General features: G+C 34.9%; 1 protein-coding gene and 1 pseudogene across 9 annotated transcripts in view; one reads left to right on the forward strand and one right to left on the reverse strand.

Moving 5' to 3' along the window:
* MBD5 (methyl-CpG binding domain protein 5) overlaps nucleotides 1-16,638 on the forward strand; it is a 439,324-nt gene that overhangs the window by 191,017 nt on the left and 231,669 nt on the right. The gene's annotated exons all lie outside the window — the stretch shown is intronic.
* LOC112865861 (prefoldin subunit 5 pseudogene) lies at nucleotides 12,133-16,289 on the reverse strand (annotated as a pseudogene).

A 16,638-nucleotide genomic window follows, 5' to 3' on the forward strand; every position in this document is an offset into this window, starting at 1 on the left:
GAAAGAGCGCTAACGATTCAATATAGAAAAAATAATTTGTTTGTATAAAAGACATGAACATTCAGTTTATCAAAGAATTGCAAATGGCTAATACACATATGAAAATGTTCAATTTTCCAACCTCTCCCTTGCACTGTGGAACCACTAGTGATTGATTGCTGCCTGTTACTATATTTTATTATTCTTTTCATCATCTTATTTTAGAGTATTTTTATTATCAGTGCTGTAGCAGTTCCTTTTATATTGCATATGACCGATTGTAATGGTTTTAGGTGGCTAGGCATTTTCAAGAGGGGGGTGGGTGTGTTGGTAGGAGGGTCCAGAATATTGTTTCAGGTTCACTAGTCTTCACAAGGGAGTAGGCTTGTCTGTGTCTTCTTTGTGTAGCTCCCACCCACTCTGCCTCTATAAACCTGAGTCTAGTGGATTCTGCTAACAACTCAGCTCACCTCCGTTCCCATACCTGTGATTGCAAACAAGGCAACTTAAGTATGTTATATACCTTCAGGCCATATTTTTTGCTGTCATTTCTGGGAACTGTATGACAAGGGTCCTTTATCACTACATTTCTCCAAGACTGTTTGCCTCACTTACTGTTATGTGGTTTCTGCTAGTCTTAGCTACTCTTGCCTATTTTACGGTTTGGGGATTATATCTGAATCTTAATATTGCTGAAAATGTATTGTATGGCATTCTCCATGAAGGAAGGAAAGGAAAGAAAAAGGTAGGGAGGGAGGGATAGATGGATCGATGGACAGAGAGGCAGAGAGACAAGAGAGAAATGAATAAAGCAGTTACCTCTGAGAGCAAAACTCATGGTCTGGAAAGCAAGAAATCTGGGAAAATGTTGTAAAGATAGCACAGGATGAATTACTACCTGGCCAAACTTATGAAAGAAGTATTTATTTCAAAAGATAAAATTGGAAAGAGCACAAGAGAGAGTAGACATTATAGAAAGTACCTTAAGGAACATAAAAGATCAAAATGGCAATGACAGAAAAGAAAAGAAAGAAAGAACAAAATAATTGGGGAGAAAATTTTGTGTGATTGTGTATAGATAGATAAATTGAGAGAGAGAAACTAAAGAAAAAACCAAAATAATAGAAAAATGTATTTAAAGTTAAAATTTAATAACTTTTATAGACAGATGGCAATTTGAATCCACTTATTGAAAGGGCACACCATGGGCCAGGGAAAATTAATCTAGATCGATTAATAAGAGGACTTATCCTCTTGAAGTTCCTAGATTTTAATCATGAACAAAGAATGATCAAACCACTGATACAAGAAAAGAATGTTTAGGCTTCTCTCTGATTTATCCACATCAACATTTAGTGGCAGCTGACAATAGAATAACATCTGCTGGATCTTGTAAAACAGGAAGTTTTGTATTTTAGTTTTTTTAATGTTTATTTTTTTATTTATTTTGAGAGAGAGAGAGCATGAGAGCATGCAAGAGGGGTAGGGGCAGAAAGAGAAGGAGAGAGAGAATATCAAGCAGGCCCAAGCTCAGCAGGGACCATGACACAGGGTTGATCCAATCACTGGACGATCACTACCTGAGCCCATATCAAGAGTTGGCCACTCAACCTACTGAGCCACCCATGCACCCAGGGTTTTGTGTTTTAAATTAAGTCAAACAGTCTCCAGATGTGAAGACTACAGACAGTTTTGAATTGGAGAATATTATTTCTTTTTGAAAAAATTCCTAGAAAATGAACGGCCAACCAGATGGAAATAACTAGAAAAATTACCACAGAAGGATAAGCAGTGAGCATTAAAAGGATTTAACTGTAAAATAAGGACTAAAATTTAAGAACAAAATGTAAACCCTATATTCCCTAAAAATTGAAATGATATATTACATCATTTATTTTCTCCTTTCATCCCATGGTTTTATAGTCATAAGTTTGTTGATTCCCTCCTCCTTAATACTTACAAGTCAAGAAATGTCAGTGAAAGCTGCAAATAACAAAAGTATAAGAAGAATTTAATAGTACAACAAAAAGCACAGAAAAATATTAACTGAAGTGTGATGAATGAAAGGAAAAGCTGGACAGAGCAATAGAAAATATGCTAATATCATAATTGCTTATAAGAGTAAACTAATAGATCTTGAATACAGAAATAAAAAACAAAGTTATAAAAATTATGTAAGTCAATTTGTAAATGAAAAGTCGCATAAAGTTATAACTACTGGAACAGAGATAGAGAGGGACTAAACATGGAGAAAAATGAGATAAATGATGATAATGTATTTTCTTTTTTAAAAATCCAGAAAACAAGTTGAAATAACAACAGAATGAAAACAGACCGTTTCTATTTATCAGAAGCCCACTGTCACTTAACATTGTACTGAAGGGAATCAGCCAAGAGAAAAATTAATGTAAATGGACTTAATTCATGTAATTTTTTTAATGGATTTCCAGCTAAAGCACAGAGCAAAATTCTGTTCTCTGATATATGCAAGAATATAAGTAAATTAAGGAATTTGGGGAATGTTGAGGGGTGCCTGGGTGGCCTAGTTGGTTAAGCATCCTGACTTTGGCTGAGGCCATGATCTTGCAGTTTGTGGGTTTGAGCCCTGCATCAGGCTTTGTGCTGACAGTTCAGAACCTGGAGCCTGCTTTGTATTCTGTGGCTCCCAATCTCTCCACCGCCCCCCCCATGCTCTCTGTCTCTCTGTCTTTCCAAAATAAATAAACATTTAAAAAAAAAAGAATTTTAGGAATGTTGAAAACTAAAGAAAGATAAAAATTAAGTCAAATAAAAGCTAACAAAATACTTATTTCAGACCAGAGGAATCAGTCCACATAAACATCCCATGAGATGAACAATGTAGTTTTTTTAATGCAAAGGGTATAATTCACAATGATGATGTAGAAAGGAAATATCCTTTTTCCTTATGAATATTTACAAGCCAAATAACATGGTATCAACACTTACAAAACAAAAATAGTTCAGGCACCAGGAAAAATAGTCAAAAACACACTAGACATGGGAAGCTTATTCATTCTCCTCTCAGTTCATGACAGTTTAAGCAGATGTTGGGGGTAAATAGGAAAGAGGAAACACTGCAAATGCATTTGCACAAGTCAGGAACATTTGTAAAGACATCTACTGTCATGACTATCATTTAACATCATGGTGAAGGGAACCAGCCAAGAGAAAGATACAAGAAGCTTTTTAAAAATCAAGAAAGTGAAGTTAAAGCCTTGGATGCAGATGATATTATATACCTGGATCCACCACCCCAAATAAATTCAACTGAGTAACTACTACAAATAATAAGATAATTGTGGTACGAGATTAATAATGTATCCATGTGAATAACTTTCATGTATACCAAAATAACTCTGAATTAAGCCTTAGTGCCATATTGTACCTAGGCATATTGTTTGGGTATTTACCATAGTTTAGGCATATTGTTTGTGTATTTTTTTATTATGGCTGCTGTAACAAATTACCATAAGTGGTGGCTTAATGCTACAGATAATGATTTTCTCACTGTTCCACATGGCAGAAATCTGAAATATGTGTCACTGGGCCGAAATCAAGATGCTGGCAGGGTCTTCTTTGTCTAAAGAGTCTAGGTGGGGAATCATTTTCTTGCCTCTTCCAGCTTCTAGGGCTGCCAGCAGCTTTGGTTTATGGCCACATCACTTCAATCTCAGGCTCTACGGCCACATTGCCTCTTGCCCTTCTTTTTTTAAATTTTTTTTTTCAACGTTTTTTATTTATTTATGGGACAGACAGAGACAGAGCATGAACGGGGGAGGGGCAGAGAGAGAGGGAAACACAGAATCAGAAACAGGCTCCAGGCTCCGAGCCATCAGCCCAGAGCCTGACGCGGGGCTCGAACTCACGGACCATGAGATCGTGACCTGGCTGAAGTCGGACGCTTAACCGACTGCGCCACCCAGGCGCCCCGCCTCTTGCCCTTCTATATATATCTCCTTTTCTCTATAAGGACCTTTGTAATTGCACTTAGGGCCCACCTGGATAATCCAAGATAATCTGCTCTTTTAAAAGTCCTTTAATCACATCTGGAAATATCCTTTTTCCTTAGAAGGTAATATTTGTTGATTCCAGGCATTAGGACATAATATCTTTAGGTGACCATTATTCAGCTATGTATATAATGAATTAGCTTCCTTTCTATGGCATATAGAAACTACCTATGGTATAATTAAGAAAATAGTCACATATCACATTTTTTAGAATTTAATTCTCTCACTGACCCAAAGTTGGAAAAGTCTATATTGGTATATGAACTGACAGAATGAACAGGATAATAAATTCCAGACTAAATAAGTGCAGGAATATTGGAAATGATACAGATGGCATCACGTATCAGTGGGAAAGTGGATTATTTAATGCATGTTGTTTGGACATTGGGTTAGGCATCTGGAGAGAAAATTGAATCCATACCTGCATATCAGAAAGAATTAGGTGGATTATCAGCCAGATTGAACATCTACTGAATATAGCTGGTAAGAGAACATAAAAAGAAAAACCACAATAGTTGAAGATGAAAAGAGGGAAATATCAAAAGATGAATCAAACATGTATAAAAGATATCTACAATTAATAAGCTATATAATCAACAGCAAAAGAGGGAATGTGGGATACATCTAGAAGCAATGTAAGGCATGATATTGGAGACAATAGTTAAAGAAATGGAATGAATACACCACATACTATCTGATAGAGCATCTTTAATTGACCCACTATCTGAATTCTCTTATCTGAATTCTCTGCAAGATCTCCTTCTAGGAAATATATACAAATCCAGAAACAACTCAGCAGTAAGGTTTTTTTCTAGTGGGTACTAAATTACTACCTGTATTTAGTGAGAGTCAAATATGCACTGTTCTCTGTAAATTTCAATCATTGAGCTCTGTGACTGAGAACAAGATTGTGTTTCATTCATATTGAAACATAAGAATGAACAAAAGGGTACAATTTGTCGTTACTATACATGTATGGTAGGGTATTGTGGTTTTTAAAAAAATTTTTTTTGATGTTTATTTATTTTTGAGGGAGAGACAGAACATAAGCCGGGGAGGAACAGAGAGGGGAAGAGGGAGGGACACACAGGATCCGAAGCAGGCTTCAGGCTCTGAGCTGCCAGCACAGACCAACACAGAGCTCAAATCCACAAGTCGTGAGATAATGACCTGAGCCAAAGTCAGACGTTTAACCAACTGAGCCACCTAGGCGCCCTGGTAGTGTATTGTGTTTTTATGGGTAGAGTTGTACAGGCTGGAAATTGCAGTTCTAAAAAGGCAAAAAGCTCTGCAATCCAAAAGTTTCTTTTTCCCTCAGCACATTTGGGCAAAACCTAACTGACCTGGGACCATTACAGACCTACTTAAATTCATCCTGAATTTAAAAACTCTACATGACCATATATCACACAAGGGATTAATATCCAAAACATAAGGAACTCTTATAACTCAATAACCAAAAAACAATCTGAATAAAAAATGGGCAGAAAGACCCAAATAGACATTTGTCCAAAGAAAACTCACAGGTGGCCAACAGGTACATAAAAAGATGCTCAGCACCACTAATCATCAGGGAAATACAACACAAAACCACAATGTGATATCACCTCACACCTGTAAGAATGACTATTATTAAAAAGAAATGAGAGGGGCACCTAGGTGGCTCAGTCAGTTAAGAGTCTAACTTCGGCTTAGGTCGTGTTCTCACGGTTCGTGAGTTCAAGCCCCTCTTCCAGCTCTGTGCTGACAGCTCAGAGCCTGGATCGTGCTTCAGATTTTGTGTCTCCCTCTGTCTTTGCCCCTCCCCTGCTCATGTTCACTCTCTCCCTGTTTCTCTCAAGAATAAATAAACATTAAAAAAAAAAAAAAAAAAAAAAAAAAACACAAAGATAGGAAGTCCTGGCAAGGATGTGGGAAAAAGGAACTCTTATGCACTGTTGGTGGGGAAATAAATTGGTATAGCCATTATGGAAAATAGTATGTAGGGCCCTCAAAAAATTCAAAATAGACCTGCCATATGGTCCCACTTCTGGATATATATCTATCTGAAAGAAATAAAATCACTGTCTGAAAGAGAGAACTGCACCCCTATGCTCATTGCAACATTATTTACAATAGCCAAGACATAGAAGCAACCTAAGTGTCCATCAGTGGATGAATGACTGAATAAAGAAAATACAGATGAATAAAATTTAGCCATAGGAAAAGAAGGACATCCTGCCACTTGTGACAACATGGATAGACCTTGAGAGCATTCTGCTAAGTGAAATGTTAGCCAGACTTATGTATGGCCGCACTTATATGTGGAATCTTTAAAAAAAAAAAAAGATTGTGATGAGCACCAGGTATTGTATTCAAGAGTTGAATCACTAAATTCTGTACCTGAAACTAATACTATACTGTATGTTAACTAATTGGAATTTAAATTAAAACTTGGGGAAAAAAACTCAAACTCATACATATGGAGAATAGAATGGTGGTTGTCGCCAGGGGCTGGAAAGTGGGAGAAATGGGAAATGATTTTTTTCGAAGGACACAAACTTCCAGTTATAAAATGAATTAAATTCTTAGGATCTAGTATTCAGCCTGGTGCTGAATGAACAATAACAGTTAACAGTAACTGTATTATATAGTTGAAAGTTGCTGAGAGAGTAGATCTTAAATGTTCTCACCACACACACACACAAATATAATTAGGTGAGATGATGAATGTGTTAACTAACCTTATTGTGGAATCATTTTGCAGTATAAGCATGTACCAAATCATCATGTTATACACCATAAAGTTACTACTGTTGTATGTCAATTGTATCTCAATAAAGTTGGAGGAAAAAAGACACATCCTCTGAGGGGGGAAAAAAACTATTTGTGAATATGTGAAATTATTTATATTCTATGTTTATTTTTTAATGTTTATTTTTGAGAGCGAGAAACAGAATGTGAACGGGTGCAGGGCAGAGAGAGAGGGAGACACACTATGAAGCAGGCTCCAGGCTCTCAGCTGTCAGTATAGAGCCCGATGCAGGGCTCGAACCCACAAACCGTGAGATCATGACCTGACCTGAAGTCATATGCTTGACTGACTGAGCTGCCCAGGAGTCCCTGCATTCTATGTTTATATCAAAAGTGAGGGGCTCCTGGGTGGCTCAGTCAGTTAAGCGTCAGACTCCATCTCAGCTCAGGTCATGATCTCATGGTTTGTGAGTTCGAGCCCAGCGTCAGGCTCTGCTCTGGCAATGCGGAGCCTATTTGGGATTATCTCTCTCTCTCCCTCTCTCTCTCTGCCCCTCCCCTGCTCACAACCTCTTTCTCTCTCTCTCTCAAAATAAGTAAATAAACATTTTTTAAAAGGGTGAATATTCACTACAAACAGATTAATGTATTTTATGATGAGATGCTGCCTAAATACCATTGGCTAATGTTACATAAAATTAAGTAAATGAAATTACCTTTCTAAATCTGAAAAACTCCAAATTCCTAAATAATTTGTCCCCAAGAGTTTCTTTTTTTCTTTAAGTTTTACTTTTTTTTTAAGTTTATTTTTATTTATTTTGAGAGAGAGCAAGTAGGAAAGGGGCAGCGAGAGAGGGAAACAGAATCCCAAGGGGGTGGGGGAGGGGTTCCAACTCATCAACCCTGAGATCCTGACCTGAGCTGAAATCAAGAGTCAATGGAGCCATGACTCTTGCATGGAACCAATCCATGGAGCCATGCAGGTGCCCCTCCCCAAGAGTTTCTAAGAGGTGTATAAAAATTATAAAATGAGACATGCGAAGAATTATTGATGGTGTTTATCTATAGAAAGAAGATTGAGGCTTTTTTTTCACTTCATATCCTTTTGTGCATTTTGAATTTTGTATTGATCATGAATTTCTTTAAAAAGTGATTTTAAAAATAAGTTATGGTATATCTCTGTGATCAGGAAACTGTCAGTCTATCTCATGAATTGAAGTGGGTGGTACTCACTTCAAGAGTCTGGGGAAAGTGGAGATTACTATGAGCTGGAGTAGAAAGGATCGACTTTATGGAAAATTTGGGGGCAAATTTTAAAATATGAGAAAGATTTGGAAAATGATACAGACAATGGAAGAGCATAGCAGAAGGAAGGATAATATTAGGTGAAAATACATAGTGTGTACTTTGGTTTGGTCTTCTTGCTAATTGTACAGATCTGTTAATTTTTACTTTATATTACCCAAGAATTCTTTATTTTATATTCTTATGTATAGGACTTGAAAATATCTTGCAATGGAGATTAATTTAGTAGAATTTTCCTTTCATTGTTCTACATTAATTAGTTAATTAATCAATTGATTTTAACGTGGATTGCATGTCATACAATTTTGAAAACATGAAATAAGGGCACTACACTGTTTTTGCTTCACTCAGATAGCTACTTCAATAAGCTTAAATTATTAGACTCTTCATTTCTTCTAGGTGAAATGTGTGACTGGAAATAATTTTGTGATCTTGCCACATACCTAATTCTTGTTCAACATTTTTAGTTATCTGTTCTTGTCTTTTCTGTTACTGGTAAAGATTGTTTGACTATTACAATTATTTTTATAGGTTCTTTTTGCCTGTTTGTCATTTATATGAGCTCTTCATTCCCCAACTTTTCTCTTTAATTACTTATTTTTTTCTTAGAAACTCTCAAACTAAGCTTTTAATAACAAAGCAAATATTTCCATGAATTATAAAGTTAATAGAAATAGTGTCACCACGTGCCTCTATAAATATAATACTATACTATATACTTTTACTATATAATACTATACTATATACTTTTACTATAAATTATAGTAAAAGAATTATTTAAAGCAAATTAAATTTTAATTAAGTGTCTCCAGTTATGTTTCTGTGTGGGATTTATTAAACATCTTTATGTTTAATACAGAATTTTTCCAAATCCAAATGTGATTTTTACCCATATTATTACTTCTGTCTTTTAATTGGCATTAGCATGACATATTGTAACTGCATTTAATTTTACCATGAATGCATAGTTTTTTAATCACTTTATAAAACTGATTATGTAAACATAGTAGTCCATATAGCTGCATTTGCTACACATGACCATTTAATTATATATATTGTTAAGTTGTTTGATATTTTTAGTTTCATGTATTACTTAGTAATAAAAATATAAAATAAAGCTACCTATTGAAGGAAGGCATTAGTTTTTTTATTGCTTTTGCAGTTCCAACTAAAATTCTAATGTAGACTTTATTTAAGAAGCTTAATAAATACTATTTGATCACAGTATCTTTATGTTATATAATAGATCTTAATATCATTTTCATTTCAAAAAGAAAATAAAGCCATAAAACTCCTAATTTCCTGCTGCAAGTATTACCCAATTTCTTCATTCTAAATATTAATACCTACGGGCTAATTTTCGTACAAATCAGTTGCTACTTGCTACGTTATCTTAACATATATGTACCCTTCCTATCATTCCTTTCTACCTCCAATGTTAAGAGTATGCCATTTATGAAAGACTACTATTCTTTTTCTAATACTTCAAACATGCCGTATTATATTATACAAGCTATTCAAGAGATAGCAGGTTTTAAAAAATGATTGGGAAGCTCACAGTTGCTAAATTATCTAGATCCAATTATATTTTATACTTTATGTTATTAAACATTATCATCACATTAAACTTATATTGTGATCTTAAAAGGACAAAACAACAAAGGAGAATTTTAAATGTTTTTGTGATTTACCACATATTGGGATAAATATTGGGAGCAGTTAGCTCATGGTCATATAACAGAATCTAGTAATCATATTATCATGTTGTATTTATAAATCGAAACTTATCCATTTTACCTATATTGCTCAATGTGAATAAAACATAAATTATAAAAAACAATTTAGATGACTAAATAAACTGGTAATTTGGTAAGAATTTTATCCCGTTGCAATTTATTTTCTAAGAATATTAAAGAAAGTATGTTGGTTTCCTGCTACATATACTGTTTTTTTTTTTTTTGTAAATTTTCAATTGTACCTACATTTTATTATTTATATTCTAAAAAAATTCTTTTTAGATATTTGCTTATGTATAATACACACACATATATATAAATGTATACATATAAATGTTATATATGTCTATGTATGTATATATACAAGAGAAGACTATGCAGTATAAATTCAATGTAGCTTTTCCTAATCTACTGAAGTACATTTCTCTTTTTACCCTTTGTTGACTACTTGTGATCTGCTAGAAGAAGAGGCCATTTAGCAGATCTTACTGCCCAAACCATCTTCAGCACAAGCCTGATAGAACATCAAGTCAGGGACCCAACTGATGAGCATAATTTTGGTGGGCTTTGCTTTTTCTTTGTTTTCTTTTTTCATTTTTCCTCTATAATTCATCTTTTATAAATTAAAACTTAAGGTTGTTCAAGTGCAGATTCTAGTTTCTTTATTCTTTCATTTTTCTGGTTGAATCTTCAATTTAAAATTTTCTCATTTCCAAAAGCCATTGTCTACAGTGAAAAATAGCTTTATATTGGTTTATAAACATTCTCCAACTTAAACTGGAATAAAATAAATTTGGACTTTGGATTTACAGAGAAAATTGCCATATTAACTTTTTGTGACTGCTTTCATCATTTGATAGAAATTTTTAGTTGTTGTTACATCTTTGAGGTAAGCACGTACTATAGTCTAGCCCAGGCTTATTTTATTATTTGTTTCTTTCCTTATGTTTCTTTTTGTATACATACTAATTATGTGTGCTCCATTTTTAGACCTATTTATGTATGTGTAGATTTTTAAATGTGAAATATCTGAAGAACTATATTACTGTTTTCTTTTAGGTATATTTTATAAGATCAATGTAGTTATTCAGTCATAAACAGAAATATTTCTCTAGTATAATTTGTCTTGGCAATTCACTTTAAATACTTTAGAAACTGAAGATTATCTGATCAAATGAATTCATTCTTAAGAAAAATTTAGTGGCAGCATTATTGAGATTCAATTCATACACTACACAGTTCACAATTTTAAATTGTACACTTTGGTTCTTTTTAGTATATACACAATGTTGTACATCAACCACCGCTACCTACTTTCAGAACATTTTCATGACCTCAGAAAGAAACCCTACACCTGTTAGCAGTTACTCTCCATTCCCCTCTACTACAAGTCCCTGGCGACCAGTAATCTTTTTATCACTGTGGATTTCCCTATTCTGGACATTTCCTATACATAGAATCATACAGTATGTGGATATTTGTGTCTGACTTTCACTTAGCATAATGTTTTCAAGGTTCATCCATCTTGTAAGCATGTGTTAGAATTTCAGTCCTTTTTATGGCCAAATAACATTCCATTGTATGGATTATACTACATTTTGTATATCTATTTATCAGTTAATGAGAGCCTGTTCTTAGTAATCTTCACTTATTAATAATTAATAATTATAATCACTTATTAATAATCAATAATAATAATCACTTATTAATTAATAATCACTTATTAATCTTCAGTGACAAGAAGCCTGGAATTATAGTTTAGTACTGAGCAGTCTTTGATGTACGTTGTAGAATTAAAAATTTGTGTTTGAAAAAAAGTTTCTGTATGTCTGTTTAATAGTTCTAAAAGATTTACGCTTGCCTTTCAAAATTTACAAAATTCTTAATTCCAAATCACATCTGGCTCCAAAAAGTATTGGATGAGGGATTGTGTATAGTATCTGGAAATTAAAAGGGAAGGAAAAGTTGGTCATCTATAGGGAATATTCAATTTATCCTTTTTTCTCTGTAGCATTCAGTGGACACTTCTTTCCTTCTCTATATATGTCTAAATAAAGGACACCCTTATTGGCAATAATTTTAAGTCTTTGTCTTACTTTCCTCATCTCATTGGTCAGTATGCCCAGTGGTTTATACCTTATTAAAATCTCTTAATTCATTCTCCCTGTTCTGTCTTCACCTCTAGGAACTGAGTTCATTTTTCCCCCAACTGGCACATTTATTAAGATTAAACATAAGACCCTTCTCTTCCCTTACCCCAGAAAGCTGTGCCCACAAAGTCCCAGGCTCCTGAAGCAGGGTCCCTCTGCCCCACTTCTGAAACAAGCTCTCAGGCTTTGGCAAAGCTCTCAGGCTTTGGCAATAGCCTAAGTTGCCCCCAGGGCTGTGACCTACTGAATCTTCTGGCTCATCATCTCCATGAGAGCCTGTTTCATGGCATGCTTCTCCTGCAGAGCTGGCTGCATTTTCTCCATTTGCTTGGTGAAGAAATCTATCTTCCTCTTGAAAAAGTCCTTGTCATCTTCATTTTCGTTTTTTACGTAGTAGCCTGTTCCCACGTCAATGAGTACATGTTCCACATTATGTAGTTTCCCGGGGACATGCATAGGACTGGTCAGTGGGACGAGTAATTCTTTCCCCTCGTTGTTCTTGTTCAGCATGTTTAGACAGTCCTTGGCTTCCACACACTTGGTCTGTACCACCTTGATCTGGACATCTTGTCCTTGATCTGGACAAGAAATCCACTTTCGGGTCCAGCTGGTTCTTGAGCATTTCTAACTGCAGCAGGTGCAGCTCAGTGATGTTAACGACTAGGCCGTGTTGGGAAGCAAGTTCATTTTTGTTCTAGATTATAATATAGCAGTTTTTTTTTTACACCTATCAGTAGTTTACCTTACATTAATTAGAGAATTTTAATCAAATTGTATTTGAACATTCTGTATACTTGTTTCTTTTCCAGCCACTGGCCTGAAAATTCCTTGAAAGCAAGACCTGTCATTTATTTCTTAACTTTTTTCTACAGTAGCTATCAAAGAGTTTGTACTCATCTGTTTGTTTGCTGAAAGAATAATGAATGAATGAGTAAATAAACATTTTCACTTAAACTATATTGTTAAAAATTACATCATAAAATTTATTTATTTATTTATCTATTCATTTATTTATTTATTTTACTTATTTATTTGAGAGAGAGCACGAGCATGCAAGTTGGGGAGAGGCAGGGAGAGAGAGAGACTCTCAAGCAGGCTCCACACTCAGAGTCTGATGCAGGGCTCCGTCCCCCAACCCTGGTGTCATGACCTGAGCCAAAACCAAGAGCCAGCTCCTCAACCAACTGAGGCACCTAACTACCCCAATCAAAATTTATTTTCAATGTAAACTAACATTTAATACACATAATAGAGACATTCAAATGGTTTCACTGCTAGTAAGTGACCTGCTCATTTAATTTACTTTTAATTATGTGGAGAGAAAATGATTTGACAATAGTATGCAATAGTAAATCTAAAATTATGACATTTTAAATAATACTTGACTTGGTGGCCAAATGAGTTTTTAAATGTATGTTGAAAAGTAACTCTAAGCTACAGCATCAAAAGTAGGTGCCAGACTGCTTTTATGATCTCATCTTTTCGAGTTCTTTATCTTCTATGCTTTTGAAATGAGCTGTTTTTAATTTCTAATAAGAAAATTTGGGGGCACCTGGATGCCTCAGTTGGTTGAGCATCAGACTCTTGATCTCAGCGTGAGTCCTGATCTCAGGGTTGTGAGTTTGAGCCCGTGCTGGGCTCCATGCTGAGCCAGGAGCCTACTTAAAAAAAAAAAATTTGTGGGGGAAGGTGCCTTGGTAACTCATTCAGTTAAGCATCCGACTCTTAACTTCCGCTGAGATCATAATCTCATGGTTTGTGAGTTTGTACCCAGCATCAGGCTGTGCTCTGACAGTGTAGAGCCTGCTTGGGATTCTCTCTCTCTCTCTCTCTCTCTCTCTCTCTCTCTCTTCCTCTCTCGCCCCTCCCCTGCTTGCACGCACTCATTCTCTCTCTCTGTCTCAAAAATCAATAAATAAACCTAAAAAAAAAAGGCTATTTCGCTCAAGAAAATTTGGGATAGGATCATATTCTTTTGAATTTTGACTTTTTAAAAAGTATTTGAGACTTCTAGAAGTTCCTTTTGATTAGATAAATGCAACTTACAGATTTGATGATGGTTGTCTGAAGGCAAATTTATAGGCTTCGTAGAAATTTTATGCTACTCATTAATTATATGTCACCAGAAGTTCTTTGTGCTTGCTATCTTTAACCATCAGTCTATGTGACAGTAAGTTTCAAAAGTAGGCCTGAGAGCTAAACAGTTTAAACTTGTATAATAATCACAGACACCATGATATCAAGGAGGTCATCCATATGAACAGCCTTCTGTTCATAGGGAACAGACTTCTAAGGTTCCTAGGATAGTCATTCACTCATCTGCCTCGGATGCTCTTAAGGGGAAGAAATATTTAACTATGCAGTTATTATTTCTTATTACAAGTTTAAATAGATGTCATTATTGCCTTTAGCATTATGAACTCCTTGGAAAACTGTGATCTTCTAGGTCAGGGGTCACCAAACTTTTTCTGTGAAAAGTCAGTAGTAAATATTTTAGCCTTCACAGTCCAACATATCTCCAGCACTACTCAGCTCTGCTATTAAGGTGTGAAGGTAGCGTTAAGCAATACATTAACAGATGAGTATGGCTGTGTTCCAGCTGTAGTTATGGGCACTGGAATTTGAATTTTATATAATCTTCAGATGTCATAGAAGGTTTTTTGTTTTTGTTTTTGTTTTTTTATGCTTTTAGACCATTTAGAAATGTAAATACCATTCTTGGCTCACAGGTCATACAAAAACAGATGTCAGACCAGATTTGTTTTCTGGGTGAAGTTTGCCAGCCTCTGCTCTAAATGGTTAAATCCACCAGTTGAGAAAATATGCTTTAAGTAATTCTTAAACTCCTCCACTACCAAGTCTTTCACACCATTCCAAAGTTTTTAGTAATTTGAGCATATGCTTGATGACAAAAGGTGTTCAATTTGTACCTGTTCATCTCAAGGAGGTATTAAGAGGTCATGTTGTAATATATGAAATCACTGAGATATGAAAATCACTGGTAAAGTGAAAAGTGTAACATAAATATGCCATTGCGTTAGTGGTTGCACTTTTTATGTACTCTTACATATGATTTCTGACAGAGCTCCCTATGCTGATATACCCCTCTTAAAGATTAGAAATAGATTAAGGGTTGCACACAAATTTTCTCCAGGCATTTTGCCTCCACATTCTCACACTTTTAAGCTACTTTTATCTTTTAACTACATAGATCTCTAGGTTCATTACTAATGGTACTGTAAAATGTTCAAATTATATTTCACATATTCTTTCTTATCACTACTCTGTGAGAGCAGAGACCGTTTTGTCCTTGTGTATCCCCAGGACTCAAAACAATGTCTGGAATGTATTTGAGTCTCATATATAGTGTCTGAGTTGAATTAGTAATTCAAATAATTCCATATGTTTACTTGATTTTTGTTATCAAAAGGAATGTGGAAAGCCATATATAAACAAAATGTTTTTTAATGCATAAAATAAAATACATAGAATTACAAAGAAAGATTGACTTTATTCAACTTTACTGAAATGTAGTTCTATTCACAGATAGCCCATGGTTCTTAATATATTGAAAGATTTTTAGCTGGTTATCAGGAAACACACAATCCGTAACTATAAATTGCAAAATTAATAAAATGTAAAACAATTGCAAACTTTATTTGGTCTCCTCTTTAAGAAATCTTTAGTCTGCATTTTTAAATTATAATAAAAGCAATGTATTTTTTAAAAAATCTATTCTGTTAAATTTCTTTTGGTTACAACAAGGAAAACAGGTTCTAATAAGCTTAGTCAAAAAACGCATTTTTCCGAGGAGGTACTGTCATGGAATTGACAGGTGGGAAAGAAAGTAACAGGCGTAGCTCTGGTGATTTCAATTTTCTCCAGAGTAGGTCCATTGATGGTGGCTCCCAGTCATGTGTCCAGATTTCAAAATACCAGAAAGGAACCAGACTGATCCAGCTTGGATCACAGATGCATGCCTGAATTAGCCAAGGTCAGGGGTTGGAATCATGTACTAGAGATATCGGCACTGAGGTCCATTGTATGGTAGCAGAATGAGCTGGAAAGCCACCTCAAAAGATATGTATGTAGACTTATTAATCTGCTTCTAGGAAATAGTACATTTCTTGTACTTAACTAATTTTTTAAAAAGAAACGTTTCACTGCAAGACAACTTTGTTGACAACGAGACTACCTTTATAATTATGAATTTTAATGTGTACCAAATCACCTGCTGCTATATTAATAAATGGCTTAATATCATATAATACAGCTAGTATAACGTAGTGGCACTGTAGCTTAGGTGTTAAGAGTGTGGACCCTTGAGCGAGACTCTGCATGGCTTCATCTCTCATATCACTTAAGTAACTATAAAAGTTTGGACAAGTTACTCAGTCTCTGCCCATCATTTTTATTGTCTGTAAAAAAAAGCAGTTTATCAGTGAGCTTTTGCTGTAGTACCTATCATAATATCTCACTGGCATACTACCATAAGCTTTTAGTTTTTGCTCAGGAGACTGCAAGTAAGTTGAAGTAAGTATGATCAAGGCTGGGCTCAAATGGACTCAAGTGGAGGATGGATCTAAGTCTGAGCCATATGTCGCTCATATTCCTTGGAGCTAACTAAAGCATTTTTGTCTCAGAGTGAGAAGCAAGGTAACGGGAAGAAGTGCAACTGCACAAGCATATTTCAAGGTTCTGTTT

This window comes from Puma concolor, chromosome C1 (genome assembly GCF_028749965.1).
Source record: "Puma concolor isolate L17-30 chromosome C1, mPumCon1.1.hap2, whole genome shotgun sequence".
Lineage (NCBI taxonomy): Eukaryota > Metazoa > Chordata > Mammalia > Carnivora > Felidae > Puma > Puma concolor.